A 27,287-nucleotide genomic window follows, 5' to 3' on the forward strand; every position below is an offset into this window, starting at 1 on the left:
GGATAGGCCCCCCACCACTGCCCTGAGCAGCCTGTTCCTTGCAGGAGTCTGTAAAGACCCCTGTCTGCTCCCCACCATCTCCATGTCGTTTCAGGGCATGGGGGTATTCAGCAGGGACAGTCCTGTAGGAGACCAGCTCCGATGCCTGGCCCTGCCCTCACATGGAAGGATTCCCATGTAACTTGGCTCCATCTCCTTTGCCAGGAGCAAGTGCAAAGGCTGATGGCTATTTTTAGATCTGAGTATCTTTCAGATCTCTGCTTTTTCCAGCAGTTTAGCTGCTGCTGCAGGAGGAGTTCAGCAGCTCCTGCCTGTGCTGGCTGCAAATCCTTGGCTCCATAATCCAGCCGAAGATGCCAGCCCTTCTAGCAGCATCCAGGTACGAGGGGAGCTGCCTGCCCTGGAGCTGAGCTGGTTTGGGAGCAGAAAGCTTGACTGGGATTGCTGAAAGGGAGGGCTTTTGGTTGTGAGGAGCTGGTGGTGACGTGCCTGCGCTCAGCTGCAAGCTGCAGTGACACTGCAATGGCTGAGGGGCGGCTGCTGGGGCTTGGCTGTGAGCTCATCCTCCCCGGAGGGAGCAGGATGGACAGAGCAGCCCCCGGCATCCGCAGCCAACCTGGGCAACGCAGCTCCAGCCTTTCCTCCCTCCCTTAGGCTGCTCTGAGTCTCCTCTCCCTGGGGGCTGTGCATGGTGAGCAGATTTTACTCTGTGGTTGATTGTTTTTGATGTGGTTTTTTTTTCCCTCCTCCCTCTCTAAACGCTTCCCCGGACTGACGAATCGTTCCTCGTCCGCTCCTCCGAGGACAGATGGCAAATCTGATCTGGTGCAGCAGCAGGGATGGATTCTGTTCTTTTTTGTCTATATTTTTGAGCCTTTTGCAGCGTGAGTGGTGAAAATCCTTTCAGATCTGTCTGCTGGGAAGAGCCTACAGGTTTTGCAATGAAGTGCAGCGTGTGGAAGGAGCGGTGCTGCCCTGGGGCGCGTCGCGATGGAGCCTGCCTATGAGGTCAGTCCCTCTGTGTGCTTATCAGACCTCAGTGTGTCCCTTGTCCTGTATTTATCTTGGCTGCACCTGAGTCATCTACCTAAAGGCTGTGCAGAGTCCATTGCCAGCTGTCCTGCTTTTCATTCTCTTTGGGGCTTTCCCCCACCTTGATGCTCAGTTTCTCTCTGGTGTGGTTAATAAGCATCGCGTCGTTGCCTTAGGAGGTCAGCGAGCCTGTCCTGATCTGCCTCTGCCTTCCATTGGCTCCCTGGGCTGCCCCTTCCTGCTCTGTTTATTCAGAGGATGGTTTGGGTTGGAAGGGACCTTAAGGATCATCTAGTTCCAAACCCCTGACATGGGCTGGGACACTTCCCACTAGACCATGTTGCTCAAGGCCCTATCCACCCTGGTCTTGAACAGCTCCAGGGAGGGGACACACACTACCTCCGTGGGCGTCTCCAGGATCTTCACAGAATCTCCTTCATGGGCCTGAGTTGAAATGTCAGGGCCTGTGGTTGCTGGTGAATCCTTTTTTGCAGCTGTAAGTGGTGTTTTGGTGTAATATGAGTTATGATAGGATGAGAGGGGGAATGGAATGAAGCTGGAGGTGGGGAGATTCAGGCTGGAGGTGAGGAGGAAGTTCTTCCCCATGAGAGTGGTGAAGCCCTGGAATGGGTTGTCCAGGGAGGTGGTCGAGGCCCCGTCCCTGAAAGTGTTTAAGCCCAGGCTGGATGAGGCTCTGGCCAGGCTGATCTAGTGTGGGGTGTCCCTGCCCATGGCAGGGGGGTTGGAACTAGATGATCCTTGTTGTCCCTTCCAACCCTGACTGATACTATGATACTATGAGAGGTGATAGCTTTGAGCTGAAAGAGGACAGGTTTAGACTGGAGATAAGGAAGAAATTCTTCACAGTGAGGGTGAGCAGACACTGGAACAAGTTGCCCAGGGAAGTTATGGATGCATTCTCCCTGGAGGTGTTTAAGGCTAGGCTGGATGAGGCCTTGAGCAACCTGGTCTACTGGAAGGTGTCCCTGCCCACAGCAGGGGTTTGGAGCTAGATGATCTTGAAGGTCCCTTCCAACCCAAACCATTCTGGGAATCTATGAATGACATCTGGCTTCTGTTGTACAGTTCCTGTCTTCTGAGCTCTGTGTCCTGAAGTATTCCTTTTCTGTGCTGTTTAACCTGTTAGATTAAAACAGTTCACATTTTTTCCAGCTGCTTGCTGCCATGGTGGTTTGAAATGTTGTTTACCTCCTCAGGATACCTTCTGCTTCAGGCTGATCTGGCTGTGCCTCTGCTGGCACTGTTTAAAATGCAGAGAGATGTTAGAAAACAAATGCTTTGGGTCAGATGGCTTCCTCTCTCTTTCCTGCACTGGGATCAGGCTGAATGTTGTCTGTTGTTTCTCACATTTGGGTCAGATTGATATTTTTGGGGCTGTTTTTCCTGTCAGGCACTTCCAGAGGAATGTGTACAGTATAAAATCATTCCCTGGCAGGAGAATGCTCTGCTGTCAGTCTAAGCTGAGTGCTGACATACAACATCCTTAACCCACCACCTATCCTACACCTTTGCTCTTCTCTCTATGTAGTGATAGGACGAGGGCCAGCATCTTGGAGCTGGAAGAGGGAAGGTTTAGACTGGGGATCAGGAAGAAAATCTTTACAGTGAGAGTGGTAAGACACTGGAACAGGTTGCCCAGGGAGGTTGTGGCTGTCCCCTCCCTTGAGGTGGCTAAAGCCACATTGCATGAGGCCTTGAGCAACCTGGGCTAGTGGAAGGTGTCCCTGCCCATGGCATTGGGGTTTGAACTAGATGTTCTTTAAGGTCCCTTCCAATCCAAACAGTTCTATGATTCTGTGTTTAAATGCATGGTAGGGGTATAAAGTGTGCTCAGAAATGGGAAGTTTGGTGTTGGGGCTGTCTTAATCATAGAATCATGGAGTGGGTTGGGTTGGAAGGGACCTCCAAAGGTCACCTAGTCCAAACCCCCTGCACTCAGCGGGGACAGCCTCCACCAGATCAGGTTGCTCAGAGCCTTGTTAAGCCTGACCTTGAATGTCTCCAGGGATGGGACCTCAACTACATCCTTGGGCAACCTGTTCCAGTGTTCCCCCTCCCTCATGGTGCAGAACTCATTCTTAACATCCAATCTAAATCTGCTCTTCTCTGACTTCAAACCATTGTCCCTTGTCCTACCATTGCAGGCCTTTGTGAGCAGTCCCTCTGCAGCCTTCTTGTACCCCTTCAGGTACTGGAAGGCTGCTATTAGGTCTCCCTGGAGCCTTCTTCTCTCCAGGCTGAACAACCCCAGCTCCCTCAGCCTGTTCTTGTAGCAGAGGTGTTTCAACCTGATCATTTTGGTGGCCCTCCTCTGGACCTGCTCCATCAGGTCTGTGTCCTTCCTGTGTTGAGGGCTCTAGAGCTGAACACTGTATTCCAGGTGAGGCCTCACCAGAGCAAGCAGAGTGGCAGAATCACTTTGGCAGTGGCCTTTCTATTTTGTGTTGACTCTTTTGTCACCTTTGACTAGTAGCTGCTTGTTCTCCACCTGGAAATACCCAGCTGGTAGAAAGCTAAGGTTTTGCAGGGAATTGAAAGGCAGATGACACTGGTGTGACAACAGAAGGATGCCTTGACTAGAGGAAGCTGCATTTGTCACTAGGGCCCTGACAGAAAAAATAGCTCCTCACTTTAAGATGACTTCAGAACATGTTCAAGGCCTGTTGGTTGTCTCAAAAATCACTAGTCTGGGATATATTTGTGGAGCTGTGTGCCTAGAGATCTCTCCTTTATTCCATGCTCTGCAAATGGCAGTTGTCAACACCTCCTACTTGGTGAGGTTTCAGAAAGTTTCCAAGTGCTCTCTCAACTTGTGTGAAGAATAAAACTTGGCTTTGCTATTTTGTGCCTCTCTGAATTGTGGCTCTTTGTTGCAGATGGCTCAAACTGGGAGTGGAGTCAGGAGATGAATGTAGCAAGGGATCAGTGCTGGGCCCCATCCTGTTCAATGTCTTGATTGATGATCTGGATGAGGGGATTGAGCCAGTCATCAGTGAGTTTGCAGATGACACCAAGTTGGGAGCAGGAGTTGATCTGTTAGAGGGCAGAAGGGCTCTGCAGAGGGACCTCAACAGGCTGGACAGATGGGCAGAGTCCAACAGGTTGGCATTCAACAAGTCCAAGTGCAGGGTGCTGCACTTTGGCCACAGCAACCCCATGCAGAGCTACAGGCTGGGGTCAGAGTGGCTGAGAGCTGCCAAACAGAGAGGGACCTGGGGGTACTGGTTAACAGTAGGCTGAACATGAGCCTGCAGTGTGCACAGGTGGCCAAGAAGGCCAATGGCATCCTGGCCTGCATCAGGAACAGTGTGGCCAGCAGGAGCAGGGAGGTCATTGTGCCCCTGGACTCAGCACTGGTTAGGCCACACCTTGAGTCCTGTGTCCAGTTCTGAGCCCCTCAGTTTAGGAAGGACATTGAGACTCTTGAACATGTCCAGAGAAAGGCAACAAGGCATTGGGCAGTTTGAAGACTCAGCTGGACAGGGTGCTGGGCCAGCTCATTTCAGCTCTGCTGTTACCTAGAAAGGTTGGGCCAGATGATCCTTGGGGGCCCTTCCAACCTGGCATTCTGGGATTCTGTGGGTTTGACACAGTTCTGTGGAAATTATCCTAATGGAGAGTAACATCCTGATAAACTCTTCAGTTGTGTGTGAAGCCACAAATGATTATTTCCAGGAACATGTGATTAGGGACTTGTTAGTCACTGAGTTCAATCAAGCTCAACTGCATGGCTTCCTGTGTCCTCCAGCATGACCCTCTCTTCTCTACTTCACAAAAGCAGCATCTGAGAGCAAAATGAAAGGCTGTAGCAAATGTCTGGAGGACACCATTTTCTTCCTGAAACAGACATGCAGGGAGCAGGATGTGGAGTTGTGCTGTGGGGGGTTTGAGCTCTACCAGCAATGCCACAGTGGTTTGACCTTGACAAGGTCATGTGCAAACAGGGACCTTATTTCTCATGGCACATGGGTGAAAGCAAGAGTCTAAGATACAGAATGTGTTTGCTGTCCTTTTTGGGTCCTGATTTTCTCCTGGGGCTGGTTTCAGGTCCAGCATTTCACTGCCAGGCTTCCCAGCTGAGCTAGGGGGCTGGGTTTTGGAGGGTGATGCCCCATGAGCTTTCCCAACTGGGATTGAGTTGTCCCAGCACTACCACGCTGGATCTGGCCTGGCTAGCCAAATGGTGTTGGATATTGCACAAGCTGATGTTGTCACAGTGCCTAGGCAGGATTTATCCCACTTGAAGTGGCTGCTGTCCATTGCAAGCAGCATTAGCTGTGCAAGGCTGTGCTGGGGTGAGGTGCTGCTCAGCCTGGGGCAATCCTGACTCCTCTCTTCAGACCCTCAGAAAAATCAGTGTGGATGGAAATGATTCAGCTTGGGCTTTTGATTGCAAAAAGACTTCAGCTCATGAAGTGCAGTAAAGACAAGTGAGCAGGCCTGCACCTGGGGAGGAATAACAGCAGGCACCAGTACAGACTAGGGGTTGTCCTGCTGGAAAGCAGCTCCATGGAGAAAGAGCTTGGAGTCCTAGTGGCCAGCAAATGATCCATGGGACAGCAATGTGCCCTTGTGGCCAAAAGGGCCAATGGTATCCTGGGGTGCATGAAGAAAAGTGTGGCCAGCAGGGCTAGGGAGGTTCTCCTGCCCCCTTGCTCTGTCCTGGTGAGACCACACCTGGAATACTGTGTCCGGTTTTGGGCTCCCCAATTCAAGGGACACAGGGACCTGTTGGAGAGATCCAATGGAGGCTAAAAGGGTGATGAAAGGACTTGAATGTCTCTCCTGTGAAGAAAGACTGACAGACCTGGGGTGTTTAGTCTAGAGAAGGCTGAGAGGGAAAAGTGGTGGAGTCTCCATCTCTGGAGGGATTCCAAACCCAGCTGGATGTGTTTCTGTGTGGCCTCCAGGTGAGCTTACCTTGGCAGGGGAGTTGGGCTTGATATTCAGAGGTCCCTTCCAGCCTCTGCCATTCTGTGGAAGGAGACCACACTCATCCATCAGCTCTTCCCCCTGCTTTCCACAGAACCTTTCCCTTGTCTGGGAATGGGATGAAGCCTTGGGCGTGGGGAACTCAGGAAGTAAATGTTCTGTGGCTGCTATCACCTCAGTGATGATCACCAGACACTTCCAGATGTCTGCTTTGCATTCAAAGGAGGCTCAGGAAGCTACAGGCAAAAGAAATGTGGATCTCAGCTTTTCAGTTCCATACCCTCTCTTCCACCATCTGTCTTTGGGAGAAGTTTTGTGGAGTGTGTTGTTGCAAACATCTGATATTTGATCTTTGGAGGAAGTTCTTTGGTGTGAGAGTGGTGAGACCCTGGGATGGGTTGCCCTGGAAGGTTGTGGCTGCCCCCTTCCAGGGAGTATTCAAGGTCAGGTTGGATGAGGCCTTGAGCAGCCTGGTCTAGTGGAAGGTGTCCCTGCCCATGGCAGGGAGGTTGGAGTCAATGATTTCTGAGGTCTCTTCCAGCCTAGGCCATTCTTTGATTCTGCCTCCATGCAGATGTTTGCTTTCAATGGCTTTAACTCAAAGGGCTGCTAGGAGCTGTGGGAGACTACCCCTTGCTCTGGTGGGTGCCTGCAGATTCTGGCCCTGTAGGGCTAGGCCAGTCCTGTCATGCTGGGGTGGGTGAGTTATTTACATTGCCTCTGGAAGGGTTTATTATATGGTTTGAAATGTTCTCCTTCTGCTTGTCCCCAGTGTTTCATGCAGGGCATCAGGAGCTTCTGTGTACAGAGGCTAGAATAGAATTAACCAGGCTGGAAAAGACCTTTGAGATCATTGAGTCCAACCTGTCATCCAGCACCATCTAATCAACTAACCCATGGCACCAAGCACCCCATCCAGTCTCTTCCTAAACACCTCCAGTGATGGTGACTCCACCACATCCCTGGGCAGCACATTCCAACAGCCAATCTCTCTTTCTGTGAAGAACTTCCTCCTAACATCCAGCCTAAACCTCCCCTGGCACAGCTTGAGACTGTGTCCTCTTGTTCTGGTGCTGGTTGCCTGGGAGAAGAGACCAACCCCCACCTGGTTGTGAAGGGTCATACAATGGCAGGGGCTGGAAAGGACCTTTGGAGATCATCCTGCTACAGCAGGGTTACCCACAGCAGCTTGGCCATGATGACAATATCCAGGTGGGTTTGGATTCTCTCCAGAGAAGGAGACTCTCCAGTCTCTGTGGGCAGCCTGCTGCAGGGCTCTGGCCAGCACCCTCGAAGCTTCTCCTGGAGTTCAGGTGAAACCTCCTGGCTTCCAGTTGGGACCAGGCTCAGGCTGGCTGCACTTGTTATTCAGATGGACATGGGGCTGGTGCAGGGGAGCTGATGATTTGGGGCTGATGCTTTGCAGCCTCAGATGACAGACAGCAACATTTATTTAGAGAAGAAAACCAAGCAATCTTTGGAACCCAAAGCTTTGGTTTTCTCTGCTTCCCTGACTGAGCATGGAGCTGGCTCCTGGCTTTGCAAGTGGAGATGGAAAACAAATAGAAATGGGTAGGTTCAGATTGGATGTTAGGAAGAAGTTCTTCACTGTGAGTGAGGCCCTGGCACAGGTTGCCCAGGGAGGTGGTGGAAGCCTCATCCCTGGAGGTGTTTGCAGCCAGGCTGGATGTGGCTGTGAGCAACCTGCTGTGGTGTGAGGTGTCCCTGCCCATGGCAGGGGGGATGGAACTGGATGGTCCTCGAGGTCCCTTCCAACCCTGACAATTCTGTGATCCCAAGTGCTGCAATTCCAGTTCCACATCTTGCTGCCACCCGTTCATGAGGACAAAGGCATCACTGCCCAGAGCTCTGAGCTTCACTGGTTTGGAGCAGCAGCAGGGAAATCTCATTATGTTTTCCTCCCCCTTAGGCCACACTCAGGCTTAGCAGGAGTGGAAAACCTGGTTGTGTGCTGGCGGGCGGCCCTCGTTACGCTGCCAATTAGCCCAGCAGGCTGAGGAGCAATGACCTGGTTTGGGCAGAGCTGTCTGGGGGAGCTTGGCCAGGCAGCTCCTCCCCGGTGCAGGGAGCTCCCCCTGGCCGCAGGGAGCTCCTCCTGGCCACGGGCATCTCCCCCTGGGTGCAGGCAGCTTCCCCTGGGCACGGGCAGTTCCCCCTGGGCACAGCTCTGTTGTTTGCTTTGGGTTGGTATTTTTTTTTCATAATAGTCTCATAGTATCATTCAGGGTTGGAAGGGACCACAAGGATCATCTAGTTCCAATCCCCCTGCCATGGGCAGGGACACCCCACACTACATCAGCCTGGCCAGAGCCTCATCCAGCCTGGGATGGGGCCTCAACCACCTCCCTGGACAACCCATTCCAGGGCTTCACCACTCCCAGGGGGAAGAACTTCCTCCTCACATCCAGCCTGAATCTCCCCACCTCCAGCTTCATTCCATTCCCCCTAGTCCTATCACTACCTGAGATCCTGAGCAGTCCCACCCCAGCCTTCCTGTAGGCCCCCTTCAGATACTGGAAGGCCACAATGAGGTCACCTTGGAGCCTTCTCTTCTGCAGACTGAACAGCCCCAACTCCTTCAGTCTGTCCCCATAGGAGAGGTGCTCCAGCCCTCTGCTCATCCTTATGGCCCTTCTCTGGACACCTTCCAGCACCTCCATATCCTTCTTGTAATAGGGGCTCCAGAACTGGAGGCAGTACTCCAGGTGGGGTCTCCCCAGAGCTGAGTAGAGGGGGAGGATCACCTCCCTTGCCCTGCTAGCCACACTTCTCCTGATGCAGCCCAGGATCTGATTGGCTTTCTGGGCTGCAAATGCACATTGAGAGCTCCTGTTGAGCTTCTCCTCCACCAGCACCCCCAAGTCTCTCTCCTCAGGGCTGCTTTCCAGCCAGTCCCTGCCCAGCCTGGATTTGTGCCTGGGATTGCCTCGACCCAGCTGCAGGACCCTGCATTTGCTCTTGTTGAACCTCATAGAATCAATAAGGTTGGAAAAGACCTCTAAGGTCATCAAGTCCAACCTCCTGCCCAACACCTCCACCTAACACCTCCATGGCCACTCTTACTCCCCTCTTAGTGAAATATCTGTGTGTCACTAAAGTCTAGCTTTATGGTTTGGGCCTGATGTGCTTTTGTAATCACAGGTGAAGCCAAAACATAGTGGAGAAGCAAGGAACCTGGAAAATGGCATAGATTTGGGATCTGAGGTGGAGTGGAAAGGAGAGGAATGCTTGGTGTGTTCCTAGAATTGTTGCTGTGAAGTCAGCAGTGGGTGAGGATGTCTGAGTGGGCTGGGACAGGCAAAGCAAGGAGCACAGAGGAAGGGCAAAGGAACTGAGTTTGGGTGTGAGGCTCATCAAGAGCTGGAGCAGAACAAGGTACCTGTGCTGCTCTTCCCTCAAAGCATGTTTGGGGTTTTGTGAGTCTGACTTCATTTGTTCATTTGTTCCCCCTCTACTCAGCTGTGGTGAGACCCCACCTGGAGTCCTGCCTCCAGTTCTGGAGCCTCTACTACAAGAGGGATCTGGAGGTGCTGGAAGGTGTCCAGAGAAGGGCCACGAGGACAAACAGAGGGCTGGAGCACCTCTCCTGTGAGGACAGACTGAAGGAGTTGGGGCTGTTCAGTCTGCAGAGGTGAAGGCAGTGAGGGTGGTGAGACACTGGAACAAGTTGCTCAGGGAAGTAATGGATGCCCCCACCTGGAGGTGTTGCAGGCCAGTTTGGATGAGGTTTTGAGCAACCTGGGCTAGTGGGAGCTGTCCCAGCCCAGGGCAGGGGGGTTGGAACTGGATGATCTTCAAAAGGCACTTCCTACCTAACCCATTCCATGACTCTGAATCTGGCACTAGAGAGGGATGTGTGGTAAGGAGATGAAGCTAGCCTTGGACAGGAGCTGGCTTTGGGGTCAGCAGCTGGTCTTACAGCAAGGCTTGTCTGCTCTCCAGCCTCACCAGTAACCTCTCATGAGGAACATCAAGAGTGAGGAGCAAGGCCTTCATGGCCCCTTGCTGCACTTCCTTTCCTAGATAAGAAGTTGGGTATTGTCTGTGGGTTCATGTGGCAAAACAAGATGTAAGAAATTTCCTCTGTCAGCTAAAGCTAGAGGTTGGAGTCTCAATGGGAGCAGACTTAGAGCAGCAAGGTGTGCTGCTGGGACATCCAGAATGGCTCTCAACAAGCAGCTTGCTCATTGACATTGGTCTGGTTATTGGTGTTGGCATGGGGTGGGCATCAGTTTGGTTGTCCCCCTTAGTCCAGGAGCTGCTGGCAGGGGCTGTGCATCAGTACCTGGCCTGGTTTGATTGTCCAGCTCAGTCCAGGAGCTGCTGGCAGGGGCTGGGCATCACTACCTGGCCTGGTTTGGTTGTCCAGCTCAGTCCAGGAGCTGCTGGCAGGGGCTGTGCATCAGTACCTGGCCTGGTTTGGTTGTCCCCCTCAGTCCAGGAGCTGCTGGCAGGGGCTGTGCATCAGTACCTGGCCTGGTTTGGTTGTCCCCCTCAGTCCAGGCGCTGCTGGCAGGGGCTGTGCATCAGTACCTGGCCTGGTTTGGTTGTCCCCCTCAGTCCAGGAGCTGCTGGCAGGGGCTGTGCATCAGTACCTGGCCTGGTTTGGTTGTCCCCCTCAGTCCAGGAGCTGCTGGCAGGGGCTGTGCATCAGTACTTAGCCTGGTTTGATTGTCCAGCTCAGTCCAGGAGCTGCTGGCAGGGGCTGTGCATCACTACCTGGCCTGGTTTGGTTGTCCAGCTCAGTTCAGGAGCTGCTGGCAGGGGCTGTGCATCACTACCTGGCCTGGTTTGGTTGTCCAGCTCAGTCCAGGAGCTGCTTTCCATCCCCTGATGCTATCAGGAATGTTTGGATGTATTTTCCTGTAAGAGCAGTAAGAGTTATGAGGGAGGGAGGGGGGAGTTGCTGATGTAACTCAGTGTGATGAATAAACAAGTGAACCTCAGGAGAAATGGGTGCTCCTGCTAAAAATATCTTCCCTGTCACTTAAAAAGAAGTCTCTCTGCAACTGCATTTGACACTGAAGAATATTATACAGCCAGGAATGTTTTGTTTTCCTCTGCTTCTGTTTCTCCATCAATCAACAGACAGTGGTATCAGGTGGTGTTAGTCAGCTCAGGAGGAGATGTACCTCCTGGGAAGGAATGTCTCCCCAGACAGAGATGTCTGGGTAGGACTCCAAATCCTGAGTGAAAGGCAGGGGGCAAAGGATGGGAGGGTTTGTTACAGCAACAGTTGCATATCTGGAACAGGGTTTGAAGGTGTTCTGGGTGCCAGCACTGAGTGAAAGCAGGGAGCTCAGTCACTAATGACAACTGTCCTGGAAGCTGTGAAGATGTTGCTGCTGCCACCAGTCAGCCCCCAGGCTCAGTGCTGCCTCTCTCCATTTCATAGAATCATTGAGGTGGGAAAAGACCTCCAAGAGCAGCAAGTCCAACCTTCCCCCAGCACGTCCATGACCACTGTGCCTTGTCCTGAAGTGCCACCTCCAGGTTCCAATGCCTGCCCCCTCTTTCAGTGAAGAGTTTCTTCTTGATAGCCAACCTAACCCCCCCCCCCCCCCCTCCCGGTGCAGCTGGAGGCTGTTTCCTCTTGTCCTTTTGTTAGTTGCTGGGGAGAAGAGGCCAACACCAACCTAACCCCAAGCTCCTCTCAGGGAGTTGTAGGGAGCAGCAAGGTCTCCCCTCAGCCTCCTCTTCTTCAAGCTGAACAACCTCAGTTCCCTCAGCTGCTCCTCACCAGGCCTGTTCTCCAGACCCTTCACCAGCTTCATTGCCCTTAGCCCCCATTAGCTCTTCAGCCCTTCTTTAAATGCTGCTGTTCCTAGGACTGGAGTGATTTAAGACCATTGGAACCATCTTCTTTCTAGATCATCATTTTAGCACCTATTTAAGAGCCTTGGAACCATCTTCTTTCTAGATCATCATTTTAACCCCTGTGCTGCAGTCCCTGTGCCTGAACTCAGCTCAGGCACATCCTAAAACATATGGAGAAACAGTCACAGAATTAGAGAGTGGGTTGGCTTGGAAGGGACCTTAAAGACCATCTAATTCCATCCTCCTGCCATGGGCAGGGACACCTTCCACTAGACCAGGCTGCACAAAGCCTTATCCAACCTGGCTTTCAACACTGCCAGGCTTGGAGCTTCCACAGCTGCTCTGGGCAACTAGTTCTAGTGCCCCCACCCTCAGGGAGAATTTCTTCCTCCTGTCTCATCTCAATCCAGCTTCTTCCAAGCTGAAGCCATCACCCCTTGTCCTGCCACTCCACATCTTTTTCCTCCTCAGCTGTCCTGTAGCCCACTTCAAATGCTGGAAGGCTTCCAGGAGTTCTCCCTGGAGCCTTCTCTTCTCCAGGTTGAACAGCCCCAACTCTCTCAGCCCTCCCATCATCACTGTGGCTTCCTCTGCTCCCACTCCAACAGGTCCATGTCTCTGCTATGCTGAGGACTCCACAGCTGGCCCCAGCACTGCAGGTGAGGTCTCAGCAGAAGGGCAGAATCCCCTCCCTTCACCTGCTGCCCACACTGCTGGGGATCAGCCCAGCCTCTGGCTGATTTCCCTCTGCTTGCTGCCCAACGCAGTTTTGTTCCACCAGACATGCAGGTGGGTTTGGCAGCAGTTACTTCATGGCTGGTGTGTTTTCATGTGGAAGTTCAGACTGGTTTCTGGATTGGGGTTGTGTCCTGCTTGCCATCTGCCTGCAAAGCCTGCTGGAACATGAGAAATGGGAAGTGAAGACCTGAACAGCCCCAGCTTGCCCCTGGAGATGAGAACACTGTTCAAGTCTTCTACAGCTCATGACAGCTTTGGTTGCTGCTTCCCAACACTGCCTTTGTGCTGTACATCAGGAGCACTTTGCTCTTCAGCAACATGTGGCTGTCTCATTCATGGGAGGAGGACCAGAAAGGAGCTTCCAGAGCCAAAGCTGTATGTGAAATGGCCCATTTGGCAGGGCTGCAGAGCCTCCTCAGAGAGCTGCAGTTGGCTTCTGGAGGATTTGCAGAATTCTGTGCTCCAAGCTCAGCCCCAGCCCTGTCCTGGGCTGATCCCCAGCAGTGTGGGCAGCAGGTGGAATTCTGCTCCTCTGCTCTGCTTAGACACCCTCCCCACACACCCCTGCAGTGCTGGGGCCAGCTCTGGAGTCCTCAGCACAGCAGGGACCTGTTGGAGCAGGGCCAGAGGAGGCCACAGCAGTGATGGGAGGGCTGGAAGCCTTCTGCTGTGAGGCCAGGCTTAGAGAGTTGGGGTTGTTCAGCCTGGAGAATAAAAGGCTCCAGGAAGACCTCAGAGCAACCTTCCAGTATCTGGAGGGGACTATGGGAGAGCTGGGGAGGGACTTTTGACAAAGGCACCAAAGGCATGGAGTGATAGGGTGAGGGGTGGTGGCTTCAGACTGGGAGGAGCTGGATTGAGGATGAGACATGAGGAAGAGATTCTTGCCCATGAGCAGGGTGAGGAGTGGTGGCTTCAAACTGGGAGGAGCTGGATTGAGGATGAGACATGAGGAAGAGATTCTTGCCCATGAGCAGGGTGAGGAGTGGTGGCTTCAGCCTGGGAGGAGCTGGATTGAGGATGAGACATGAGGAAGAGATTCTTGCCTGTGAGCATGGTGAGGATTGGTGGCTTCAGACTGGGAGAAGGTGGATTGAGGATGAGACATGAGGAAGAGATTCTTGCCTGTGAGCATGGTGAGGAACTAGAACAGGTTGCCCAGAGAAGCTGTGGAGGCTCCAAGCCTGGAAGGCCTTCCAAGCCTGGTTGGATGGGGCTTTGAGCAACCTGGTCTGGTGAAAGCTGTCCCTGCCCATGGCAGGAGGTTGGAACTGGAGGGCTAGAAGGGACCTTAGGGATCCAAACCATCCTGTGAGGCTGCAGCACGGCTGCTGCCTTTCTGCTCAGGGAAGAAAAAGAAGGGAGAAAATGAGAAGAGGAAGCAGAGGGCAGGGCTGCAATCACAGCCTGCTAGCAGGCAGGCAGGAGATGGTCTGGAATACAGCAGAGCACATCAAGGGCTGGAGCTCCATAGCAACTGCAGCTGCTGCCATCAGCAGGGACGTGAGCGTTCTGCTGGGCTCGGGCTTTTGGGAAGCTGCTGCGTGGGGAACTTGCTCCTCAGGATATATTTGTTTTCCAAATCTCTTTGGCTAGGAGCCTGTTTGCCAGCAAAGCAAGAGATCTCTCCTTGAATCCAGTCTGAGAGCCATGCCACCACTGCAGACAGGCTGAGCCAGCCTTCTGCAGCTCTTGTGGATCTGTCGCCCGGGCCGTGTCCTCCGAGCTGTCCCTCCAGGGAGGAATATGGTGTGTGGAGGCTTCTCCTCCAGCAGGGAAGCATGAGGTCATCTCTAGTATAGCATTGTGGAGTTGTCTGGGTTGGAAAAGCCCTCTAAGCTCACTGAGTTCAGCCACTGACCTGACACCACCGTAGCCAGAGGGTCAGAGTGGCTGGAGAGCAGCCAGGCAGAGAGGGACCTGGGGGTGCTGGTCGATGGCAGGCTGAACATGAGCCTGCAGTGTGCCCAAGCAGCCAAGAGGGCCAATGGCATCCTGGCCTGCATCAGGAACAGTGTGGCCAGCAGGAGCAGGGAGGTCATTCTGCCCCTGTACACTGCACTGGTTAGGCTGCACCTCAAGTCCTGTGTCCAGTTCTGGGCCCCTCAGTTTAGGAAGGAGGTTGACTTGTTGGAAGGTGTCCAGAGAAGGGCAACAAAGTTGGTGAGGGGCTTGGAACACAGCCCTGTGAGGAGAGACTGAGGGAGCTGGGGTTGCTTAGCCTGGAGAAGAGGAGACTCAGGGGTGACCTTATTACTCTCTACAACTCCCTGAAGGGAGGTTGTAGCCAGGCAGAGGTTGGTCTCTTCTCCCAGGTAACCAGCACCAGAACAAGAGGACACAGTCTCAGGCTGCGCCAGGGGAGGTTCAGGTTGGATGTTAGGAAGAAATTCTACACAGAGAGAGTAATTGCCCATTGGAATGGGTTGCCTGGGGAGGTGGTGGAGTCACCATCACTGGAGGTGTTCAGGAGGAGACTTGATGGTTTGGTTTATTCTAAATAAAGGTTGCTCAGAGCTCCGTCAAGTTTGACCTTGAATGCCTCCAGGGGTGGGGCCCTCCACCACATCTCTGGGCAACCTGTTCCGTGTTTTACCACCCTCACTGTGGTCCAGAGATGGGAAGGGGTTTGTCTTAGGTTTGATGGAAGATGAAATGTTGAGGTTGAGCAAGTCAGACTGTGATACAAGGCCAAGCTGAAGCTTCCTGAGCCCTGATGGAATGCTGTCCATCATGGAACGGTTTGGGTTGGAAGGGAACCTTCTGTGGCCATCTAGTCCAACCCCCCTGCAGTCAGCAGGGATATGCTCCAGTAGATGAGGTTGCTTGGAGTCTTCTCTAGCCTCACCTTGGATATCTCCAGGGATGGGGCCTCAACAACCTCCCTGGGCAACTTGTTCCAGTGCTCCCTCACCCTCATGGTAAAGAACTCCTAACACCCATCATTTGCTTCCTTCTGTCTGTCTCTTTCAGAGACATCACCAGTGGCATCATCACATCAGTGCAGATTAAGGTGATTCTGGGGGGGTTCCTTCCCTGGGGGAGAGGTCAGGCTGGTGTCTCCCACAGCTTTGAGGAAGGGTCAGTGTGTTGACCAGCTGTGAGCAGGACCTTCTGCAGCAGGAGGACAGCCAGCAGGGCAGCACAGAGTGTTCAGAGAGCTCCTGAGGTCTCTCTGGGGGTTTGGAGTTTTGCTATTTTAAGTTGTGAGTCTGCAGCACTTTGGGCTGATATTGATTTGATTTGATTTTTTTGATTCAAGTGCTGGCTTCCTGCACACCATCAATGTTTTATTCTTCTCTTTTCTCCCTCATTCACTCATCTCATCCACACTAAAACTCCCAGCTCTACCTTTCCTTCCTCATTTGTCACTGATGACTGCACCAGCTCCAGGCCAGTGCTTCCATCTGCTCAGAGTCTGGCCTCGTCCTCTTGCCACCCACCCTTTAGCTCTTGCTGGGTGTTGGGAAGATCCACAGAGTCCTAAAATGGTCTGGGTTGGAAGGGACCACCCCCCTTGCCATGGGCAGGGACACCTTCCTCTAGACCAGGTTGCTCAAGGCTTCATCCAGCCTGGCCTTGAACACCTCCAGGGGAGGGGGCACCCAGCCCCCTGGGCAACCTGTTCCAGCATCTCACCACCCTCCCTGCAAAGAATTTCCTCCTAAAAAGAGATCTCCAGCTGCTGGTGCCAAACAGTAGATTTACTGGGCTGTAGGTGGGTCTTCCATTCCTGAAGATGTGCTGCCCCATGTGGCACTGGGTGCTTGGCATATGCCCTGCAGTACCCTGTTCCCAGCCAGGCTGTCCCATCCCAGTAAGGTCCTGCCCATCACCACCTGGCACTTCTCATGGCAGTGACACTCCTGGGTACCAGCCTGGTGGTGGTGCAGCTGTACTGCCTCTTGGTGTGCTGTGTGGGCAGATGTTCCTCAACAGCATCTTGGTGAGACACTGGAACAAGTTGCCCAGGGAGGGTGTGGATGTCCTCTCCCTGGAGGTGTTCAAGGCCAGGCTGGATGAGGCCTTGAGCAGCCTGGGCTAGTGGAAGGTGTCCCTGCCCATGGCAGGGGGTTGGAACTGGATGATCTTTAAGATCCCTTCTAACCTAAACCATTCTATGACTCTTGCTGCCCACCTTGTCCATCATCACACCCTGTGGCACTGGTGCCACATCTCTGACCCACTATTGGATGTGGGTCCTAGGGCAGGAGTGCCAGCTCTGCAAGGGCCCAGCCTCAGGGCAGCAGCAGGCTTCTGGGAACCTACAGACCTTAGGGAAGTTGGAAGCTTTTCCTCATTGGAAACCTGCTCTGTGATGGTGGAAGGGCTGGAGGGATGCTCTCAGTGGGCAGCTGCCTGGCTCCCCCCTCTAGCAGCCTGCCTGGAGCCTTCTCATAGACCTTCATAGAACCTCTTCAGATCATCAAGCCCAACCTTCTACCCAACACCTGCATGAGCCCTGCACCACCTCCCCAAGTGGCACATCTCATTTTGTGAGCATCTCCAGGGCTGGGGACTCCACCACCTCCCTGAGCAGCCTGTTCCACTCTTTCCAGTAAAGAAATATTTGCTGGTATCATAGTATCAGTCAGGGCTGGAAGGGACCACAAGGATCATCTAGTTCCAACCCCCCTGCCGTGGGCAGGGACACCCCACACTACATCAGGCTGGCCAGAGTCTCATCCAGCCTGGGCTTAAACACCTCCAGGGACGGGGCCCCAACCACCTCCCTGGACAACCCATTCCAGGGCTTCACCACTTTCATGGGGAAGAACTTCCTTCTCACATCCAGCCTGAATCTCCCCACCTCCAGCTTCATTCCATTCCCCCTAGTCCTATCACTACCTGAGATCCTGAGAAGTCCTTCCCCAGCCTTCCTGTAGCCCCCTTCAGATACTGGAAGGCCACAATGAGGTCATCTGGGAGCCTTCTCTTCTCCAGACTGAACAGCCCCAAGTCCCTCATTCTGTCCTCACAGGAGAGGTGCTCCAGCCCTCTGCTCATCCTCATGGCCCTTCCCTAGACACCTTCCAGCACCTCCACATCCCTCTTGTAATAGGGGCTCCAGAACTGGACACAGTATCCAAGCTAAATGCAGTCCCTGGGGCAGGAGGATGCTCTGGCACTGTGCTTCAGCAGCTCCCAGCTGCTGGCAGAGGAGGGCTGCCTGCCTGAGAGCAGCGCAGCTCCTGGGCTGTTCACCAGGCACCACCTTTTCCGTGAGCTGCAGCTCAGGCAGAGCTTGGGGATGGGTTTTTTTTCCTCACCCACCCTCAGTGCCACTCGGGCTGGCATCTGATTGTTTCCCCCCCCAAAGAACCCATTTCCTGCCGTCACAACGTAAGCAGAGGGGAGGGATCGGGGGGGAGTATCTCGGGAGGGAGCAGAGGAGGAGTGGATGCGGGAAGCAGATCCTCCCCGTAAGGCTGGCACGGCTTGGTAAGTTCCATCTGAAAAACGAAAAGCTGCTCCCTGTGCTGAGTCACAGCCCCCTCGGAGCTGGAGCTGTGACAGCCGGGAGCCGCCGTGCCGCTGGAGTTGAGGCAGAGGTGAGGAAAGCCTGCTCGGCCCCTTCCCCAGCACCGGAATCCCATGAAGCGTGAGCTGGGCTCAGGTGGGGCTGCGGGGGGGTGGTTAGGCTCCTGCCTTGCGGGGCCGGGCTTGCATGGCTCTGCTGAGGCAAAGGCTGGGCAGATCGCGGCGGTGCCCCGAGCTGTGCCTCAGAACGGGGGCTGTGGCTGTCCCTGCTCCTGCAGGGGCTTGTTCTGCCTGCAGAGCTGCACCTGCCCCTGGCCCCTGCGCGGCGTTGGCACTGCAGGTCAGGGAGTCCTGCCCTGCCAGGGTGGGGATGGGGGGACAGCGGGAGATGGGAGCGGACGTAGTGGGGAGGAGGTGGCCGGCGTGCCTGGAAGGCTTTCTTCTTGCTGGGGAGGGAAATCTGTTTGTGTTCCTTGCAGCTGAAGGGTGAGGGGGTGGGTAACCAGGTGCATTGCTTCCTCCACTCCCCCTTGCAGAGCAGCAGCACTGTTCGAGTGGCCTCCCCGTGTCCTGAGGATGTTCTGCTCATGTTGGTCAACCTCTGTCCCCAAGCCCTGGTGCTTTTCCAGGCTTTGCTCCCCTCTTCACTGGCTGGAGTTGTAACAGCTTTATTTATACTCCTGTACCCTGCTTCAGAGGCACAATCAAAGGCTGGTTGCCGTCTGAAGCCGTTTCATCTCCTCAGCTCTCCAGAACTGGGGTGTCAGCGATGGAGAGCAGCAGGGGAGGAGGGATTTGTGGCCTGGGAAGGAGAGCCGGTGAGGTTGCCTGCCGGCAGGGCCACGGCAGCATTCACCCATCGCTGCTGAAAGGGGGTGATTTACATCTGAAAGCACCTCTGGCTTTGTGGCAGTGCTGCTGAGAGGTGAATTCTCCAGGCAGAGAAGGGCCACTCTGGCCCTTGCCCCACCAAGGTGGTCATCCCATGTGTGGCTCCTTCCATTTAAAGGTGACAGGGCATTTAAGCAGGAGCCTTTTCCTGCTGGAGGGTAGGAAGGCTCTGCAGAGAGATCTGGTGGTGGTCAGCTATATGAAGTTCAACAAGGCCAAGTGCTGGGTCACAGCAACCCCAGAAATGCTCCAGGATTCAGGCAGAGTGGCTGGAGACTGCCCAGCAGAAAGGGACCTGGGTGTGCTGGTTGATAGCAGCTAAACATGAGCCAGCAGTGTGCCCAGGTGCCAAGAAGGCCACCAACAGCCTGGCTTGGATCAGCAATGGTGCAGCCAGCAGGGCTATGGATGTCATTTTCCCCCCTGTGCTGGAGACTGGTGAGGCCACACCTCAAATCCTGGTTTCAGTTTTGGCCTCTGACTCCAAGAAGGACATTGAGGGGCTGGAGCAGATCCAGAGCAAGGCAATGAAGCTGGAGAAAGGTCTGGAGAACAGATCTGGTGAGGAGCTCTGAGGGAACTGGGGGTTGCTCAGCCTGGAGGAAAGGAGGCTGAGGAGAGACCTGGCTCACTACGACTCCCTGCAAGGAGGTTGGAGCCAGGAGGTGGGTTGCTCTCTTCTCCCAGGTGACAAATGATAGGACAAGAGGAAATGGCCTGAAATTGTGCTAGGGGAGGTTTAGGTTGGAGATTAGGAGCAATTTCTTTGCTACAAGAGTGGTCAGGCACTGGAACAGGCTGCCCAGGGAGGTGGTGGAGTCAGCATCCCTGGAGGTATTCATAAAAGGAGTAGATGTTGCACTTGGGTTAGTAGTGATGAAGGTGCTGGGTAGAAGGTTGGACCTTGCTGATCTTTGAGGTCCTTTCTATGATTCTGAATTGCAGAGTTGTGTTTTAGGAACAAGAGCATCTGCCACAGCATGGAACTTCAGATGCTGTCACTGAAGAAATCTTCTCCATGTAGGTTTCTAAAGATCAAACAATCCTCAGCAGCTGCTTTAGGGGCTGTGGTTTAGCTGCTGCACAGGAACCAGCCCAGCTCAAACCCCACTGTTTCACCACAAGGGTGAGTTGGTGTCTGCCAAGGGCAGGAGCAGGAGCTGCCTTCCTGAGACTGCACCAGCTTAGGGAGCAGCAGAGTCTCTCTGGGCTCCTGTGTTTTGGAGGCAAAAGAGCAGTGGTTCGTCATTGGAATGTGCTGCCCGGGGAGGTGGTGGAGTCCCCATCCCTGGAGGTGTTCAAGAGGAGACTGGATGTGGCACTTGGTGCCATGGTTTAGTCATGAGGTCTGTGGTGACAGGTTGGACTTGATGATCCTCCAGGTCTCTTCCAACCTCAGTGATACTGTGATACTGTGATACTGGTGTGATGAGGCTGTAACCATCCAGGTCCAGAGTGGGTGTTTGGAAAACTCTTTGATGGAAACCCTGATTTCCTATTTGGGAATTTCCTAACTGGAAGAAGCTTGATTCATGAACCATGAGGAGGGGATCCTTGCCCATGAGACACTGGAACAGGTTGCCCAGAGAAGCTGGTGAGGCTCCAAGCCTGGAAGTGTTCCAAGCCAGGCTGGATGGGGCCTTGAGCAACCTGGTCTAGTGGGAGGTGTCCCTGCCCCTGGTAGGGAGTTGGAACTAGATGATCTTTAAGGTCCTAGGAGCAGATGTTAGTCAGTTAGAGGGTAGAAAGGCTCTGCAGAGGGACCTTGACAGACTGGACAGATGGGCAGAGTCCAATGGGATGGCATTCAACAAGTCCAAGTGCCCAGTGCTGCACTTTGGCTACGGCAATCCCATGCAGAGCTACAGGCTGGGGTTGGAGTGGCTGGAGAGCTCCCAAACAGAGAGGGACCTGGGGGTACAGATTGACAGCTGCCTGAATATGAGCCAGCAGTGTGCCCAGGTGGCCAAGAAGGCCAATGGCATCCTGGCCTGCATTAGGAATAGTGTGGCCAGCAGGAGCAGGGAGGTCATTGTGCCCCTGGACTCTGCTTTGGTTAGGCCGCACCTTGAGTACTGTGTCCAGTTCTGGGCCCCTCAGTTTAAGAAGGACGTCGAAACACTTGAACATGTCCAGAGAAGGGCAATAAGGCTGGGGAGAGGCCTTGAGCACAGCCCTGTGTGGAGAGGCTGAGGGAGCTGGGGTTGTTTAGCCTGGAGAAGAGGAGGCTCAGGGGTGATCTCATTGCCCTCTACAACTACCTGAAAGGAGGTTGTAGCCGGGAGGGGGTTGGTCTCTTCTCCCAGGCAACCAGCACCAGAACAAGGGGACACAGTCTCAAGCTGTGCCAAGGGAGGTTTAGACTTGAGGTGAGGAGAAAGTTCTTCCCAGAGAGAGTTGTTAGCCTTTGGAATGTGCTACCCAGGGAGGTGGTGGAGTCACCATCCCTGGAGGCGTTCAAGAGGGGATTGGATGTGGCACTTGGTGCCATGGTCTAGTCATGAGGTCTGTGTTGATAGGTTGGACTCGATGATCCTCGAGGTCTCTTCCAACCTTAGTTATACTGTGATACTGTCCCTTCCAACCCAGGACAATGTTGAGGTAAACTGCTGAGCCTGCTTTGGTGCACATGGTCCTCCTTTCTGTCAGCCTGGCAAAACAAAATCACCTTAGAATGCCTGTAAAGTGTTGCTGTTCCCACTGTCCCTCCCTTTATGGAGCTCTACAGCCTGAAATGGAAATGTGCATCCAGCCTGGGTCTGGGTTGAGCAGTTCAGGTTTGAGCACAAATGTTTTTAGATGCTGTGACTGTTGACACTTGTTTGAGCCTGGCCAGGGGAACCCTGAGATGATCATAAAATCACTGAATCAGTGAGGTTGGAAATGACCTTCAAGGTCATGGAGACCAACTGTTCACCCAGCACTGCCAGGTCACCAGTAGCCCACTCCTACCCACCCCCTCCATGCCCATGATGGGCCCCAGTCCTTGTAGACTGTTTGTGTGTTTAAGAGGGAGGCTCACTTCAGGCTTTGAAACCCTCTCCAAGGACAAGAAAGGAGCCACTTGGGGGTTGGACTGGATGACCTGTGGAGGTCCCTTCCAACCCAAACCATTCTATGATTTAGGAGCCTGGAGAAGAGGAGGCTCAGAGGAGACCTTATTGCTGTCTCCAACTACCTGAAGGGAGGTTGTAGCCAGGTGGGGGTTGGTCTCTTCTCCCAGGCAACCAGCACCAGAACAAGAGGACACAGTCTCAAGCTGTGCCAGGGGAGGTTTAGGCTGGAGGTTAGGAAGAAATTCTTCATAGAAGGAATGATTGCCCATTGGAATGGGCTTCCCAGGGAGGTGGTGGAGTCACCATCCCTGGAGGTGTTTAGGAAGAAACTGGATGGGGTGCTTGGTGCCATGGTTTAGTTGATTAGGTGGTGTTGGATGATAGGTTGGACTTGGTGATCTCAAAGGTCTCTTCTGGTCTGGTCTGGTTTGGTCTGGTCTATTCTATTCTATATTCTATTCTATTCTATTCTATTCTATTCTATTCTATTCTATTCTATTCATGGGTTAGGAGGCAGGCATGGCACAGAGCTGCTGCCAGGGCTTGTGGTGTGGTTGGATGTTAGGAACAATTTCTTTGCTGCAAGAGTGGTCAGGCATTGGAACAGGCTGCCCAGGGAGGTGGTGGAGTCGCCAGCCCTGGAGGTGTTCAAGAATCATGTGGACATGGCACCTGGGGACATGGGTTAGTGACCATGGTGGTGTTGGGTTGATGGTTGGACTCTCTGATCTTAGAGGGCTTTTCCAACCAAAACAATTCCAGGGTTCTATACAAAATGAAAGGGAAAATCCTGTAGCTCCCCTCCTGCCAGTGCCCTATAGGGTGTCTTCTGCTTCATGCATTAGTGTGGAGAAGTGAAGGAACATCCTGCTCTAGCTAATAGCAGTCATCTTATAACTGCCTGCTTAGTGCCTCCTCAGCAGATCCACACATCCTGCTTCTTTTATGGCCTGGTGGTACCAACTGTGCTGCTGTGAGATGAGTATGAGTGTAACAGGAGGTGCCCCCCCACTTCCCTCCCTGCAGCATTATGATGCTTTTTGTCCCATGTGCCATCTCCTGTTGTGAGATACTGGGACATACACTGCACTGGTTAGGCCACCCCTTGAGTCCTGGGGCCAGTTCTGGGCCCCTCAGTTTAGGAAGGATGTTGAGATGCTGGAAGGTGTCCAGAGAAGGGCAACAAAGCTGGGGAGGGGTTTGGAACACAGCCCTGTGAGGAGAGGCTGAGGGAGCTGGGGTTGCTTAGCCTGGAGAAGAGGAGGCTCAGGAGAGACCTTCTTGCTCTCTACAACTGCCTGAAAGAAGGTTTTAGCCAAGTGGGGGCTGGCCTCTTCTCCCAGGCACCCAGCACCAGAACAAGAGGACACAGTCTCAAGCTGCACCAGGGGAGGCTTAGGCTGGAGGTTAGGAAGAAGTTCTACACAGAGACATTGGCCATTGGAATGTGCTGCCCAGGGAGGTGGTGGAGTCACCATCACTGGAGGTGTTTAGGAAGAGCCTGGATGGGGTGCTTGGTGCCATGGTTTAGTTGATGAGATGGTGTTGGATGATAAGGTGGACTTGATGATCTCAAAGGTCTCTTCCAACCTGGTCTACTCCATTCCATTCCATTCCATTCCATTCCATTCCATTCCATTCCATTCCATTCCATTCCATTCCATATTGCCAGGGATGTTGTGGGTGCTCCCTCCTTGGAGGCATTCCAGGGCAGGTTGGATGAGGCCTTGAGCAACCTGGTCTAGGTGCAGGTGTCCTTGTCCATGGCAGGGGGGTTGAAACAAGTTGACCTTTAAGGTCCCCTTCAACCCAAACCATTCTGTGGATTTACCTGGCTGTGCCCATAACTGAGTCCTCAGTGATGACTTGATCTTGCCTTCCAAACCTCTGGCTGCAAACTGGAGTTTTAAGCAGAGCTCATCTGCTCCTTTCCCAGCGTGGATTTCATGTTGCCTGGTTACCTGGTCTTCTATTTTTGAGGTTATTGTTTGATTGTTTCTCTTCTTTGTTTTTGTTCCTTGCTTTGTCTTCCTCCTGCATCTCAGCTGACCTAAATAATCCTCAGTCATCAGCAGATGTTGCTGTCCCACCCTTTACTCTTGCATTACAGAATATCCAACATTGGTCCTTGTACAAGACCAAGCTATGCTCCTTGGAGCTCACAGCTCTGACTCTCCCTCTTTTCATGGTGATTCTTCCTCTTCTTTTTTTTTTTCCTCTATCCCTGACTGGATTTTTTTCACACCTCATGCAACTAAATCTTCTTAAGCTGTTAATTACCTGCTTGGCCAGCCCTTAAGCAGACACTGAAATGGATTCAGGTTCTCCCTTCCACTTGTTTTACACAAGGCTTTCACTGAGGCCATACATCTGCTGGCTCAAAGGCAGCTCACATGTCATAGAATCAGTCAGGGTTGGAAGGGACCACAAGGATCATCTAGTTCCAACCCCCCTGCCAGGGGCAGGGACACCCAACACTAGATCAGGCTGGCCAGAGCCTCAGCCAGCCTGGGCTTAAACACCTCCAGGGACAGGGCCCCAACCACCTCCCTGGACAACCCATTCCAGGGTTTCACCACTCTCATGGGGAAGAACTTCCTCCTCACCTCCAGCCTTCATCTCCCCACCTCCAGCTTCATTCCATTCCCCCTAGTCCTATCACTACCTGAGATCCTGAGAAGTCCTTCCCCAGGCTTCCTGTAGGCCCCCTTCAGATACTGGAAGGCCACAATGAGGTCACCTGGGAGCCTTCTCTTCTCCAGACTGAACAGCCCCAACTCCTTCAGTCTGTCCTCACAGGAGAGGTGCTCCAGCCCTCTGATCATCCTTGTGGCCCTTCTCTGGACACCTTCCAGCACCTCCATATCCCTCTTGTAATAGGGGCTCCAGAACTGGACACAGTACTCCAGGTGGGGTCTCCCCAGAGCTGAGTAGAGGGGGAGGATCACCTCCCTTGCCCTGCTGGCCACACTTCTCCTGATGCAGCCCAGGATCTGATTGGCTTTGCGGGCTGCAAGTGCACATTGAGAGCTCCTGTTGAGCTTCTCCTCCACCAGCACCCCCAAGTCTCTCTCCTCAGGGCTGCTTTCCAGCCAGTCCCTGCCCAGCCTGGATTTGTGCCTGGGATTGCCTCGACCCAGATGCAGGACCCTGCACTTGCTCTTGTTGAACTTCATGAGGTTGGCTTGTGCCCAGCTCTCCAGCCTGTCAAGGTCCCTCTGGATGGCCTCCCTTCCCTCCAGCTGTCTGCTGCCCCACACATCTTGGTGTCATCAGCAAACTTGCTGAGGGTGCACTCAATGCCACTGTCCATGGCACCCACAAAGATGTTGAACAAGACAGGTCCCAGGACTGATCCCTGAGGGACTCTGCTTGTCCCTGGCCTCCACTGGGACATGGAGCCATTGACAGCCACTCTTTGGGTGCCACCAGCAAGCCAGTTCCTTATCCATCTAGTGGTCCACCCATCAAACCCATGTGTCACCAGCCTGGAGACCAGGATGTGGTGTGGGACAGTGTCGAAGGCTTTGCTCAGGTCCAGGTCATAGAATCATGGAATGGTTTGGTTTGAAAGGGACCTTAAAGATCATCTAGTTCTGACCCCCTGCTATGGGCAGGGACATCTGCCACTAGACCAGGTTGCACAAGGCCCCATCCAGCTTGGCTTGGAACACTTTCCAGGCTTGAAGCCTCCACAACATCTTTGAGCAGCTTGTTCCAGTGCCTCACCACCCCCACAGGGAAGAATGTCAGGCTGAGAAGCTTTCTGCCTGCTCCTCACAGGAGCATCAGCACATCTTTCACATAGGTTTCTCTTACAACTTCACTATCTCAGTCTGTTTGCACATCTCTCACCTATCCTTTGTCCAGACTTGCTCAAGCTCAGAGCTCAGGTTAGGTTGAAGCAGAGCATCCTCAGCTGCTGCTGTTGGTTGTGCTGCACATATAGAATAGAATAGAATAGAATAGAATAGAATAGAATAGAATAGAATAGAATAGAATAGAATCAACCAGGTTGGAAGAGACCTTCCAGATCATCGCATCCAACCCATCAACCAATCCAACCCACCTAAAAACTAACCCATGGCACCAAGCACCCCAGCAAGTCTCCTCCTGAACACCTCCAGTGATGGTGACTCCACCACCTCCCTGGGCAGCCCATTCCAATGGGCAGTCACTCTTTCTGTATAGAACTTCTTCCTAACCTCCAGCCTAAACCTCCCCTGGTGCAGCCTGAGACTGTGTCCTCTTGTTCTGATGCTGGTTGCCTGGGAGAAGAGATCAACCTCTGCCTGTCTACAACCTCCCTTCAGGTAGTTGTAGACAACAAGAAGGTCTCCCCTGAGCCTTCTTTTCTCCAGGCTAAGCAACCCCAGCTCCCTCAGCCTCTCATCACAAGGCTGTGCTCCAGACCCCTCACCAACTTTGTTGCCCTTCTCTGGACACCTTCCAGCAAGTCAACCTCCTTCTTAAACTGAGAGGCCCAGAACTGGACGCAGGACTCAAGGTGTGGCCTAACCAGTGCTGAGTCCAGGGGCACAATGACCTCCCTGCTCCTGCTGGCCACACTGTTCCTGATGCAGGCCAGGATGCCATTGGCCCTCTTGGCTGCCGGGCACACTGCAGGCTCATGTTCAGCCTACCATCAACCAGCACCCCCAGGTCCCTCTCTGCCTGGCTGCTCTCCAGCCACTCTGACCCCAGCCTGTAGCTCTGCATGGGGTTGCTGTGGCCAATGTGCAGCACCTGGCACTTGGATGTGTTCAGTCTCAGGCACATAGGCCCCAGCAGGCAGCATTCACAGAATCACAGGGTGGGGGTTGGAAGTGACCTCTGGAGATCATTCAGTCCAGCCCCCTGCCAAGACAGTTTCACCTAGAGAAGGTTACACAGGAGCACATCCAGGCAGGTTTGGAATCCCTCCAGAGGTGGAGACTTCACCATCTCTCTGGGCAGCCTGCTCCAGGGCTCCAACACCCTGAAAAAAGTTCCTCCTCATGTTTAGATGGAACTTCTTATGTTCAAGTTTGTGCCCATTGCCCCCTCTCCTGTCACTGGACACCACTAAAAAATAGCCTGGTCCCATCCTCCTGACACCCACCCTTTCAGTACTGATCAGCATTGGTAAGGCACCACACCCCCCAAGTCTGCTCTATTGCAGACTGAAAAGCCTCAATTCTCTCAGCCTTTCCTCCTTCAATCCCACTCAGCATCTTTGTAGCCTCCAGTGGACTCTCTCCAGTAGTTCCCAGTCCTACTGGAACCAGGGAGCCCAGAACTGGACCCAGTACTCCAAAT

At 53.5% G+C, this 27,287-nt stretch overlaps 1 protein-coding gene across 28 annotated transcripts in view; it reads left to right on the forward strand.

The window, feature by feature from the left end:
- The first annotated feature begins 301 nt into the window (after window positions 1-301).
- The window catches only part of JAKMIP3 (Janus kinase and microtubule interacting protein 3), a 109,444-nt gene continuing 82,458 nt past the window's right edge, over window positions 302-27,287 (forward strand). For 27 of the 28 annotated variants that reach the window (XM_068140242.1, XM_068140239.1, XM_068140243.1 and 24 more), the window contains exon 1: window positions 598-1,008. The gene's annotated coding sequence lies outside the window, so the exon portion shown is untranslated. Of the gene's footprint in view, window positions 380-597; window positions 1,009-27,287 lie in introns of those variants that run through there. The other variant, XM_068140235.1, reaches the window with a different exon arrangement.

This window comes from Melanerpes formicivorus, unplaced genomic scaffold, assembly GCF_026170545.1.
Source record: "Melanerpes formicivorus ecotype bairdi unplaced genomic scaffold, bMelFor1.0.p_v2 SCAF_6, whole genome shotgun sequence".
NCBI lineage: Eukaryota > Metazoa > Chordata > Aves > Piciformes > Picidae > Melanerpes > Melanerpes formicivorus.